The sequence below is a fragment of the Pelodiscus sinensis genome, chromosome 6 (assembly GCF_049634645.1).
Source record: "Pelodiscus sinensis isolate JC-2024 chromosome 6, ASM4963464v1, whole genome shotgun sequence".
Classification (NCBI taxonomy): Eukaryota; Metazoa; Chordata; order Testudines; family Trionychidae; genus Pelodiscus; species Pelodiscus sinensis.
This window is the reverse complement of record NC_134716.1, coordinates 2,392,569-2,404,869: the sequence shown is the minus strand read 5'-3', so window position 1 is coordinate 2,404,869 and position 12,301 is coordinate 2,392,569. Positions and strand designations below refer to the sequence as shown.

The window sequence follows — 12,301 nt, the reverse complement described above, 5'->3', positions numbered from 1 at the left end:
TAGCTGTGTCCTGTCCTTTACTAAGGGCATGTGGCCAAGCCGCAAACGAAGGCAGAATTATTTGTGTTACTCTAGAACGTGTACGTTTTTGTTCATCGTAACTCTGCAGGGCAGCCCCTAAGGGACTGCTCCAAGTTACTCAATCCTAACCCCGCTTGGATAGAACAGTGTGCTCAGAAGATTTTTTTTTTTTGTCAAATTCCTCAACACCCGCATTTAAATCAGAGCTGTGCAGATTAGCGTGGAGTCCCATTTCCGTGCCTTTCTCTGGTTTCATCAGCTGCAGAAATGAGAGAGAGAACCCACTTCACCTTTGAATTGTTTAAAACAATATATCAAGCAACCCAGAACAGGTCTGACAAGCGCTCGTGAAAAGCTTTTGAGTTTAATATCGTACGGGCCCTGAAAAAGATTAGATCAGAAAATTGTCAGGAAGGAGCAATGAGTTAAATGCTTCGTTTTCCATACAGTCGTTCCTCAATTTGATGAGGTAGTTTAGTAAAAACAAGAAATGAGTGCTAGCAAAATGTCAATAGAAGCGTTTCAAGTGAGGGCACTTTGGGGGGATTGCTTTTGAAAATCCTATCTCCGAAACACCCATCAAAATACAGTGGTTCTGACAAATGTGGCATGCCTGCTTTGTTGTAGCAGAAATCTCATTGCTAGCAGAAAACCGGAGACTTTTCTGAATACTCCCATTCAAAATATGCAGAGAGAAAATAGGCGAGATAATGGCAGTAACAGAGGGGGAAAACTGACTGTGAATTGCTGTGCCTCGCAGATTGATAGCTGTGGGAGATATCAGGCATCCGCATTCAGTCTGAGCGTCCGGATGAGCTATGCTGAATTAGCTAAAACTCGTTAAATATCATGATTTTTTTAACACAATAAGTCATTGTGCATAACCAAAATAATTACACATTTTGGATTCTTCAGCTAGCTGCAAGAGATGATCGGAGACTAATTGTGAAAAGTGGAAATGATCCTTTTAATTGGGAAAATCATGGGGATGCCTTTTGCATGTAATTTAATGCCTTTGTTCACTTAAGACGATGACTGACGTTAAACACTCCTCTCAGATGGTAAGCAATTAGTGACAGAGACCATCTTTTTAATTATGTGTGGCGGGCAGAGCTGGGTTTGCTGACAACGGTTGGGTTTGCTGACAATGCTGAAAAAATGAAAAATAAAACCCGGTTTCGAGTCAACCTGAAAAAGGAAACTTTTGAAATTTTAAATGAATCAAAAAGTTGACAAACATTTCATTAAATGTCGTGCTTGACCTGAAATGACTCTCAGAAGCTGGGACTGGATGACAGGGAAGGATCACTCACTAATTGCCGGGTGTCTTTGTTTTCTCTGAATCATCTGGCATTTGGCTGCAGTGGACAGACAGGGTCCTGGACTGTATGGACCAGTGGTCTGATGCACCCTGGCTGTTCTTCTGTCAAGTGATCTGCTTTGATTTTGAGTGTGGTTTTTAAATGAAGGCAATATTAAAAACAAAAGCTGTTCTGAACCCGAGAACCAGAATGGTTCATGTTGAAAACTTCAGCTGTTTCTTAATTTCTGTTTTGTTCAAGATGGACGTGGCAAAATGTTTCAATGTTGCTGAATCTGCATTTCCCCCAAAATAAAGTTTAATCTGAATTCCCTCCCTGTCAGCTCTAGTGTATAGTTCCTAGCACAATAAGGTCCTGAAGTTCACTGGCCTAATGAACCACAAATAAATAAGCAAAATACCTGTACAGGTTGAACCTCTCTAGTCCAGCACCCGCAGGACCTGACCGGTGCCGAACCAGAGAATTTGCCAGACCACAGGAGGTCAATATTGTCTAGCCGCATTCGCAACACTTGCTCTGCTTCCTGGGCTCTTAGAAGACATGTAGGGTAAATTGGAGCTAAATCACACAGAGCACTGAGAGCCAGGCCTGGTGGCTGCGAACAAACTTTATGGGACTGTGGGAAACTTGGCCACACCCACGATAAGTGGACATCCGGCTAACTACAGTCATGCCAGGCCGTGGATGTTGCCGGACCAGAGAGGCTCAACCTGTAATCTTTCCCTCCCTGCTCTTCTGCAACTTTCCATTCTGCCTTTATTTTCCCTGCTCTGCGAGAATTCTTTGCTGTTTCCGGGGACTGGTCTTTATTAACACCTGGAGCCTTGGAGATGCTTTCCATTGGTGATGACGTTGATTTGCTCGTTGCACTTCCGGACGCTTGGGCAGGGACCCGGCCGGTCATGCTGCCCCGCTGAGTGTTGTGCTGCCGCTTCTCTGCTTTGCGGCAGCCCGTCTGTGAGTAGAGGAAGGCAGGCGCGAGGATGTGGAGTCAGTCTCCTGGCGGCCACAGGCCCTGCGAGACATGCAGTGGAGTGCGAAGGGCCTGCCCCTGTGGGAGCGGGGAGAGGAGACTCGGGCAGTATTTGTGTAACTGCTGCACTCCCCCCCTTTCCTGCACCTCAGCGTGGCTCCTTGCGGCCGCACTGGCCTGCCCGGCATTGCGGAAGGCCCGGGGTATGTTTCTTACACAGACTCGCCTGCTTTGATCCTGTTACAAACACTCGAGTACTTTGGCATGGGCAGTAGGGGTGAGGTGGGGGAGCACCCTTTGGTTTGGCACCCAGCTTCCCCGCCCCCAGAGGCCAGCCCCACTGCCAGCCTTCCAGCTCTGCCAAGCTGTGGCCGAGCCGCAGGGCGGTCCTGCTGGCTGGGCCGCTCTCTGGGGTCCCACTGTCCACCATCCCCATAGCCCAGGCTATGGGCCTTGGAGGCTCTGCTGTTGCTCAGGATCCCACTGCCGGCCTGGCTCGGCCCAGGGCTCCACAGCCGCCTCTGGCTGAGGCTACATCGCCATCTCTCCCAGACCAGACGTGTCCGATGCCATCTGCAGCAGTGTCCTCTGGTCCGGGAGCGTCGGGAACCCTAGGTGTGACCAGCCCGGGGCAGTGAGCGGTGCAAACAGTTGGGGGGCGGATGCAGTTCAGCATCCCCCACCCCCTTAAAATAGTTCCAGTGCCATGTACAGTAGCTGAGCACATCAAACACCCCCCCCCCCCCAGCCCTGCAATTCCCTCTGAGCTTCTCTCCTGGCTGATGTCTCAGTCGCCGTGGTGAGACCAAGGATGGATGGGGCTTCACCCAGTCTCTTCAGCACATGGGGAAAATGGCAGAGTCTCTGCTCACTGGGACCTTTCCGAAGCCCTGTCAGCAAGCGTCCCACTGCTGGCAGCAGCCCAGCCCTGGAGTTAATGCCCGACTGGTCCAATGCGGTGGAGGAATCGAGGCCCAGGCTTTCCCGCAGACACAGTCTGGCCTTCTGGGAGCATGGAGCTGCCCCCCGCATCCGGCCCAGGAGCTCGCGGAGGCTGTTGGCGTCCTTGACTGCAGGGGCCTAGTTTTTCAGCTCCTTGGCTCTGTGAAGGAGCTTAATGGCTTCCTACAGCTACCTGAAACGAAAGGCAGCTGGTACTCAGCACCCTCCACGTCTGTGTCTGAGTAAGGCTTACCCCAGGCTGTGGCAGTGTCCTGTTCAGACTCTAGGGGCACTTGGCAGGGCCTCCCTGGTTGTGTGCGGGATAATCGTTCATCGGGCAGAGGGTTACGTCCCTGGATTGTGAAAGGCGCGATGGCTGCCGGCTCTGGCCGAGTCGCAGAGCGACTGAATTTTTAACCGCACTAATGTGCTGGTTGGCACTTCCGGAGGAGGCCTTTTAAGCACTTAGCGATTTTTAATATATAATGTGAACTGTCCGCGGGGCCGAGCCGGCCCTACCATCCGTTCGTTGAGCCGCTGGGGGATCAAGGCTTCTAGCAGCCAGGATACGGCGCATCCCTGTCGCGAATGCCCTGCGCTTATCCCTGTGGGGCTGCTGGAGAGCCACAGGCAACCCGTGGGTGTCTTGCCACCAACTCCAGAAGGCTATGGGTTTGGAAATTGCTCCCCGCGTGGAGAGTTGGAACGCAGGCTACTCCCTGCCACTTCACCGCCGGATTTGCTCCCAGGGCAGCTCTAGGAAATGTCCCACTATGAGAGGCACACCGGCAGTCTGGAAACCCACATTCCCACCCAGGCAGACCCTGGGGAAGTGACTTCACCCCTGCGCTCCCCCTCTAATTTGGCTAGTGAGACAGAAAGCTCTGGAGGATGGACTCTCCCACCCCGATCCTGTGAGAGCTGCCAGATTCACACTGTGCCGTTTCCTCCTGCTCCCGCCGGGCTCGCCAACATATGAGAAATGGCGGGTTGGTTAGTGCTGCGCTAGCACCGTCCTTTCGGCAGGGGTGTGCGCTGGAAGAAGCAAGCCCTCCTCTAGCGCACCTCTCTGGCGCCCTCCTATGCCTCGGTGGGGTTCTACCCACCGGGTTTTCTGGCCATCATCGCCGCGCTTGAGCACGTCGGGTAGATTTTTCAGTGAATTCAGCCAGACCCACCTGGGGCTGGAGTTGGAACCCAAGTGTCTAAGCCTCAGTGGTACAACCCACATGGCCTGCGCCGCAGAACTGTGCTCCTGCAGGGGGAAGGGAGCAGCCTGTAGCTGGGGGCTCGGTGTGGATACGCACACACAGAGCAGGGCAGTGCAACCCAGCCAGAACCTGGAACCAGCCAGGCTGGGGGCATGGCTGTTGTCAGCCTCACTCAAGCAGCCGTTGCTGAGGCTGTCGAGGAAGATGTCTGCAGGCCTTTGGGCAAGGTGTGGGAGGGATCTCGCTCCATGCTCCCGGAAGGGGCGGGGCCTCGGGCAGAAAGGGTGGGGCCTGTGCAGCTAGTCCTGAGCATCACCTGCAGTGCACCATGCTGGCCCCCAGGCAGTCCTTAGAGTGGGTGGCGTGGTGCCCCAGTGGCAATTTAAAGGTCCTGGGGTTCTGGGAGCCCCTTGGAGTCATCGGGCCCTGGGGCAATTTCCCCCTGTTCCCCCAAGCCAGCGGCTTCCTTCAGCCAAAACACTGCACAAAACAAAGGACCTGCTTGGAAAGTTGAACTGTAGGAGTGAAGGGACTTGCGCGCTCTCTGGCTTGAACCCTTTCACACTGGCAGCAAACCAGCCGCTGCTTGTAGCCACCGTCAGCGGCAGAGGCTTGGACCAAACTCTGCTGAGATGCCCACGCCCATAGCTACAGTTAATGTGGCTTCACCCTGTTACTAAATACAACCCTGGGAAAAATCCGGTGGTGGCAGACGGTGACACGGAGCCCAGCGTCGCACTCTGCTCCCTGTGAGTTCAGAGCGTGCATAGATAGCCCTCTATCCTGTGGGCGCTTGAATGCTAGTGACAGACAAGAGGCTGCATCCGCTACAGAAACCCCAGCCTTGGCCGACATGGTGTTAAGGTACCGTCAGGACAGCTGGCTCGCGGGTCTTGCCAGGGCGGCAACTTTCCGGTGCGTGGACAAGTCAGTGATTCCAGTGGACTCGTGATAAAGGCGATTGTGGTGGGATGCCCATCGCAGCCAGAGGAGACAGGCAGAACTTCATCTGGGAAGAACGGCGCAGCCCCGCTCATGCCATGTCCAGGCTCAGCGGGCCGGGTGGGTGCCGGGCATCAGCAAGGACCCGGAGGACAGAATGTGCCTATGTCTCCGAACCTCCCCTCGCCCATGCTGGGGGGTGAGAAGGGGCTTGGTTCATATACTGGTTTGGATACCAAAGCAGAGACCCCCCCACCCCAGCCCAGACTGTGAGTGCATTTTGCCTACTTGTGTCCTGGGTAGGCCAAATTCCTCCAGCCACTGCTAGCAAGTGCCGCTACCTACACGCCGCAGATTGCCACGGCTCTCGATCAAAATTCCAGTCTTGAAATCAGGGACTACGGGTAGGCTCACGCGTCAGACCCAAATAGTGTCTCTTCAGCCTCCACCAAGAGACGGAAACCTGGCAGAAAACAAAGACCTCAAAAAAAAGCACAGAGAGACTTTCTGTCAGTGACAGGCGTCTGTGTTCTGAATTGTCCTTTCATCCTGATTTATCTTCGCCAGACACCGTGAGGATGGCCGGCGCAATAAAAATGTTGTCCTTTCCCGTCTGCGTCTCCATCCATCTCTCCCCCCGCGTCTGAGTAATCCAGCACAGACATTCACAAGAGCAGCTGGCATTTTGCTAATCGCAGAATGGCTCTTTTCCCCCTTGAAAAATAATTTTTTTACAAGAACTTTTATTGTTGTCCCCCTTGAAATGTCCCTGGATTGAGACTGATTTTGGAAGAGTGGAGGGATGGCTGGGCTGGTTGGTTGATACCATCACCATTTATCAAGTGGCTTTCGTCTAGAAGCAACAGTGATGGATGTGACTTGAGGGGAACAGAATCTAATGGACGTATTTAAGACTTTTCTATTGTGTTGCAAGTTTTCCCTGGTTCTAACATGATTTCCCTTGTTGGGTTCAATTCTGCCCCCATTCATACTGAACTGGATGCTACTGCCAGAAGCGACTGGCTCTGCATGAGTAAGGATCAGACCATATAGCTTTCCAAAGACAGCACCTCTGAGCGCAGCTAGGTCTGCTTGAGCAGTGTCACGGGGCTGGGGGCTGGCCATTAACAACGGGTTACCTGTGCGTCGTTTATGGCTGTTCTTTTTATGGACCAGTGCCTCTTTGGATGGTACATTTGCTCACACCAAAAACCATCCCTAGCAGACCACTCCCTTAGAGTTTCTAATGCTGCTTGTTCCTGGACAGCTTGGCCCAGGGCCTGACTTCCCTGGAGGGTGAAGCTTTTAAATAACGTGGAAGCTATTTTTCGTCCTGCTGTAGATCCTTCCATTATATCTTGTTTCAGCCTGGGTTTCTCATGAATTTGAACGGGGCCCAGTCTCGTTGTGTCCAACACATCTAAGCATGTCTCATGTTCTTCATGCAGCCCTAGCCAGAAGGGGTTCCCTGGCCCCTAAGCCTTCTGAGTTTTCTCCAAGTGCCCGGAGTTGTCCACCCTCTGGAATCCCCTAGAGGTTCTTCTGTGAAGGCCCCGCAGCTGCAGAGAGCTGCTCGCCCCGGTTTTCACCTACAGGGGGCACTGAGATTCGTTCTCCTTCTGTCGGCGTACGTAGGGTGGGCGTTTTTGGGGGTAGCAGCAGCTCCCTGGCACCACCCATGCGAGTGTTTTGCCTTGCGGGGTCTGTGCACCCTGCAATGTGGTGCAGCCCCGCCGACCCAGCCCCAGCTGTGCTTCTTGGAGCGTGCTAGCCCAAAGCTGGCTTGGGTAAGAATAGCAGCCTGGACAATTCCCCCGCCCAGCCCCGTTCACCCTAGGGATACGCACACACTCGCTGCCCAGGCTGCTACTGCCCTTGTCTCTTGAGCGGGCTGAGGGCAAAGCTAGTTCGGGTGTGCCTGCCAGATCGCAGTGTAGCCATCCCCTGACGGCAGGGAAAGCTGCCGGCTCCCAGCCTCTGACCCACATCTCCCCTGAAGTCAACGGGGAGGCTGCCTGCAGGGATCCGAGAGCAGGCTCTGGCCTTGAAGGGCACCCCAGGGAGAAGTGGGATCCCGGGGGGGAGAAAAGAGAGGCTCTTACCCTGCTATTTGTAAGGGCCAGGCTTCACGCAGACTGGGCGTGGCACTTTGGTATCCATGTGCACGGCCGGAGGGCTGTCTTCACCTAAGCCCGACAGGCACCGGTTCCATTGACGGGGGAAAGGCCATGCATGGCTTTTAAGAGCAGATCATCTGTCTCTGTAGGTCCCGACTCCATGGATGCGCCAGCCCCGGAGCACCCATCAGTAGCCCTGCCGGTCAGCTCCTCCCTACACTTCCTGTCCACCGTCGATCAGCTGCTCAGGCATGAGGAGGTACTGGGGGAGTGGAGAGGGCAGAGCGAGGGAGGGGCAGAATGTGGTGGGGTGGGGGCGGGGTCTGAGGCACAGTGGGGGGGCATGTCAAGCACCCCCCAGGGAAGGAGGAAACCAGCCCTTATGTCTATCCCTGACCCTGGGAGTAGCCAGCGAGCGCTGCAGTTCCCCCTCTTTTTATCTGCATGCATGAGTTCATCTGTACGTTCTGCTTCGGTGACTCCGAAGTGCTGAGGCCATCCCGTGTGTTTAGTGGAGTCCTGCAGCACCGATGGATGGTTTGTTTGCCCTGGGATCCCGCTGCCACGGGCACTGCGAGGCGGGCTCATGCCGAATGGTCAGGAACGGGTCGTGTGGCAGACACGGCAACACTCTGCGATGTCTTTGGGGGGCCTTACCGTGTTCCTGGGGGCCAGGCTTGGCATGTCGTTCCATGGGGGTGGATGAGCACAGCTCCTCAGTGGCAAGCGATGGGGCAAATTCACTCCGCTTGTAACACCTCCAGGGACACGCAGCCAGCTGGCCAGGCTCACCTCTCCTGGGTAGAACCGGATTCGCCCAAGAGCAACAGCCAAAGAAAGGACTTTTGGACAAATAGCCTGAGTTGGAACTGGCACAGGGCCTTGATTCCAGCCCAGCAAAGGGGCAGGTGCCCCTGCCCCAGGGAGGACCCCAATCCTTAGGGAAGGTTGGAAACCTGGCACTGCCCAGAGCCCTTCTTGGCACTGGAGAGGGCGTGAGCATGGCTGAGGTCCATGTACTGTTTTGAATAGGTTTTCTCCTTCATTCTGAAGAATAAATGGGCTTGCTTGGAATAAACCATGGAGCAAGTTAAAACTGTGGCCAAGTACAACTGTAGCTGCAATTCCAGGCTCTGGTCTTTTGGGCAATCTGACTGGCTGGGGAATTCGCAGGGCGAGAGGGAGAGAGATGTGAGTTCATTAGCGGTCCACAAAGATGAAATACAGACACAATTGCTCTGAGCTGCGCTAGGTAATTCCTCCATTATCCTATAGTTGTTCTAAGCAACCAGTAATCAAATGGCGTCCGTTCCACTTGTGACAGAGTGCCACTAAGAGCTTTTTGCATATTCAATTCAGAAGACATTTTGTAAATAGTCCAAACACCCTATCAATGAAGCCGCTTTGCCGCAAGTGCCTTCCAATTGAAGCACAAATTGTGGCTACTCAAGTGATCCCTTGGCACTACGCACTGTTTGTAGATATTTACATTTGGAAATGAAAATCCTTTCTGGCTACTGTAAAATAGGCAGCTCGGGGGAATTGATAATGGACAAAGTAAACAATGGGATGAAAAGGACGGTTTCTGCACAGTGCAGGAAATAGCCAGGGATGAAGCGGGGTGGGGAGTGAACATGACTGGAATTCATTTTAGGACGGGGAGAAAAAGTGCAAATGAGAAAAATGCGCCTATTGTGGTTAAGCCCGAGTGTTTCCAGCTGGAAGTCATCAGCACAGAATTGCATCTCCCTTGCAAATAATCCGGATGCTATTTGCTTTCACTTTAGCGACGGGCGCATCTTCTCAGCCCTGGAAAATCGTTTCTGGGTTTGGATACCTGCTCTGAACTGGAACTGAGCCAGGAACCCCAGTTCCCGTTGCTTTCCTCCGGCAGGTCTCCCCCAAGGCACCGGCATGGCTAGCAAACTGCCGTGAGGGGACTGCTACAGCCGGTACGTGACACCGTCAGAAAATCGTGACGGCAAATAAACTGTAGCTCTTAGGGGCTTGCGGTCTTCCTGGAGTGTTTGCGGCATGTGTAAAGCCCGACCGAAGCTTGTGTCTAATATCGATGAACATTCCGCCTGCAGTGGCATGACGACAGTGGACAACGTGTGTCCAAGACAGAGCAGTGTCTGGGACCAAGTTTTTCTGGGTCTATGAAAACCAAAGCAAGCTGGGAGCTGAATGGCCTGCAGGCCACCTGATGGCCTCATGTCAGTAAAGCTGATCTGTTTGGAGCAACATGAGAGCAGATGCTTAAGGCTGATGCATAGGGGATCGATCAAGGTCTAGGAGAAGCCACTTGGATAAAGACAGTCATCCAGCCTGAGTTTTAATCTTCTTTTCTGGCGGGATCTGTGACTCCTGGGGCATAACCCTTCACCACCACCACCTACTCACACATGTTGAGCCCTAGTGAACGGAGCAGGTTGGGAAATGGCTGTTTATTGTTTGTGAAAAAGTTTTGTGTGTTGTTTTTAAAGAAACGCCTTTACATTTTTTGGCAGGGGGTTTTCTATGAAAAATGGCAAAATTAAATATCTGTTTTGTTTTGAAAACCATTTTCAGTACAAATGTTGGGCCTGGGTTATTTTGATGGAAACATCCATTGGACCCAAACCAAAAGAGTTTGTGCGAAGGGTCATTTTTAGCTTGGGTTGAAAAGATGATTCCACCAAAACGGTATTGCTCAAAAAAACCCTTAGGGGGTTCACATCATTGATGGACAATTTGCAGCACTTCCGGGAGTGAAGTAGATGCTTAAAAAGTGTGAATGCTTCCCGGCATCAGGCCTTGTCTACAAAGAGACAGGGAGGGAGTGGAGACACACCAGGAAGGACTATTTAGAAAAGCTGGACATGCACAAATCCATGGGGCTGGATCTAATGCGTCCAGAACTTGTGGTGATCAGGGGAGATCCTGGATGATGGGAAAAGGCAAATGTCGTGCCCATCTTTTAAAAAGGAAAGAAGGACGATCCAGGGAGCTGCAGGCCGGCCGGCCTCACTTCAGTCCCTGGAAAAATCAGGGAAGGGATCCTCAAGGAATCCATTTGGAAGCACTTGGAGGAGAGGAAAGTGATCAGGAATAGCCAGCATGGATTCACCAGGAGCAAGTTGTGCCTGACCACCCTGACTGCCTTCTCGGATGAGGTGACTGGCTCTATGGACATGGGAAGGCCGTGGACGTGATATACTTTGACTTTAGCAAAGCTTTTGATACGGTCTCTCAAAAGATTCATGTGAGAGTGCCCTGGGGAGAAGGAGTAACTCTTCAGCCAGCTCATTGCGGTAGTCCTGTACTATGCTGTGTGTGTGGACTAAAAGTTTGTTGGCCAAATAAACTATGGTCTTGTACTCCAGGACAGTTAGCACAATAGGAAGTATCAATCCTAATGCATAAAATAGATGGGATTTGGTCTTCTTGGGGGACTCCGTCAGTGCCACCATGGGCAAGTGTAGACGTACCCGTAGGTGCTACCATACTGTTTGTTGTTTTTTAAGTTTTTCCTGTGTAACTCTGTTATCCTTAGTTTGCAGAGCAGAGGATCTGGCCGATTCATTGTCTCCGAGATGCCTTTGGTTTTAATGTGTAGTGGGACTTGTACGTTAGAAAGCCACATTTCTTAGGCCGTGTGCGGCATGGGCTCATAGTTGCACGTTGAACTAGTTTGGAGGGAAGGATGGAGAAATAATTTCTTTTTACTACAAACTGCTTCTTTGAAGGGTGTAGCGCATCGCAGACAAGATGAGAGAATAGTCGTGAACGAGTCTCCAGCATCGCCCAGGAGCTGGTTTAGATGCCCTGCAGCTGAGCCACTAACTAGAGGTAGCAGCACATTTGAAGCTTACTAAGCGGTAATACTGTACAGTTAGCTGTTGTCACAATTTGTGAAGTGTACCAGTCTGCTTGCTTGTAAAAGAACCCTCCCGTGTGAATTGACAAACTCTGCTCCCCATCGGAAGGTGTGGTTTTAAACTAAGCCCCAGCCGGATATCTCTACTGAGATCCACCTTGTCATGTTGTATGGAGCGTTTGCACCAAGACCCACGCTGAGCGTGGTCCAGGGTCCCAAAGAGCTAGACAAAACTTCATGTGAACTGGGTTTTTTTTCACCAACAGCAAACGCAGATGGAGCCAAACCTTGGGTTAAGTTTGGTCGCGCCTCGAAAACGGCTTGTTTCAGCATTCCCACGATGAAATGTTGGGGGGTTTATTTCAGAAAGATGTTCCACTTCAGATGAGGGGGGGGAACCTTGCAGGTCCCAACCCAGCCAGTGTCTTGATTACAAGACAAACCCTCCTCGCTTCATGACCTATCCAGGAAATAGTTTCCATTCTTATTGGTGCTTTGGTTTAGTGCCTGGCTGGCCCAGCCTTGCTCCATTGCGCTCAGAACCGTACAGCCCCATGACGTGGTTCTTGCCCCATGAGTTGACAGTTTGGACTGGCAGGTAGACGGACTAGAGCGCCTAAGAGTTCTTTGGTTTCTAGGTGTCTGTGGGCCCACGGCTGGATGCCTTGCCCATCACAAAACCCGGCTGCAGTCAGGCTCCCCTGGTGTCTCATGCACTGTAGCTTCATCTCCATCCAGGCCCGGTGTGTGGGAACCGTGGCCGCTTGATCTGGGACACGTTGTGGAAGTGTATAGGACCACACCAAGGGCAAGTATGGAGAACGGAACCACTGATGCCCCAGGGCGTTTGGGCATGCCAGGGATGGAGGGCTGTACCTCCAGGGCATGGTTTGATTCCATTTGTAAAAGCCATT

The 12,301-nt window shown here is 52.5% G+C and overlaps 1 long non-coding RNA gene across 1 annotated transcript in view; it reads left to right on the top strand.

Moving 5' to 3' along the window:
• The window catches only part of LOC112547764 (uncharacterized), a 153,753-nt gene extending 145,963 nt beyond the window's left edge, over window positions 1–7,790 (top strand). Inside the window, exon 8 of the long non-coding RNA XR_012904571.1 lies at window positions 7,678–7,790. This is a non-coding gene — a long non-coding RNA (uncharacterized LOC112547764). The remainder of the gene's footprint in view (window positions 1–7,677) is intronic.
• The last annotated feature ends 4,511 nt before the right edge of the window (window positions 7,791–12,301 follow it).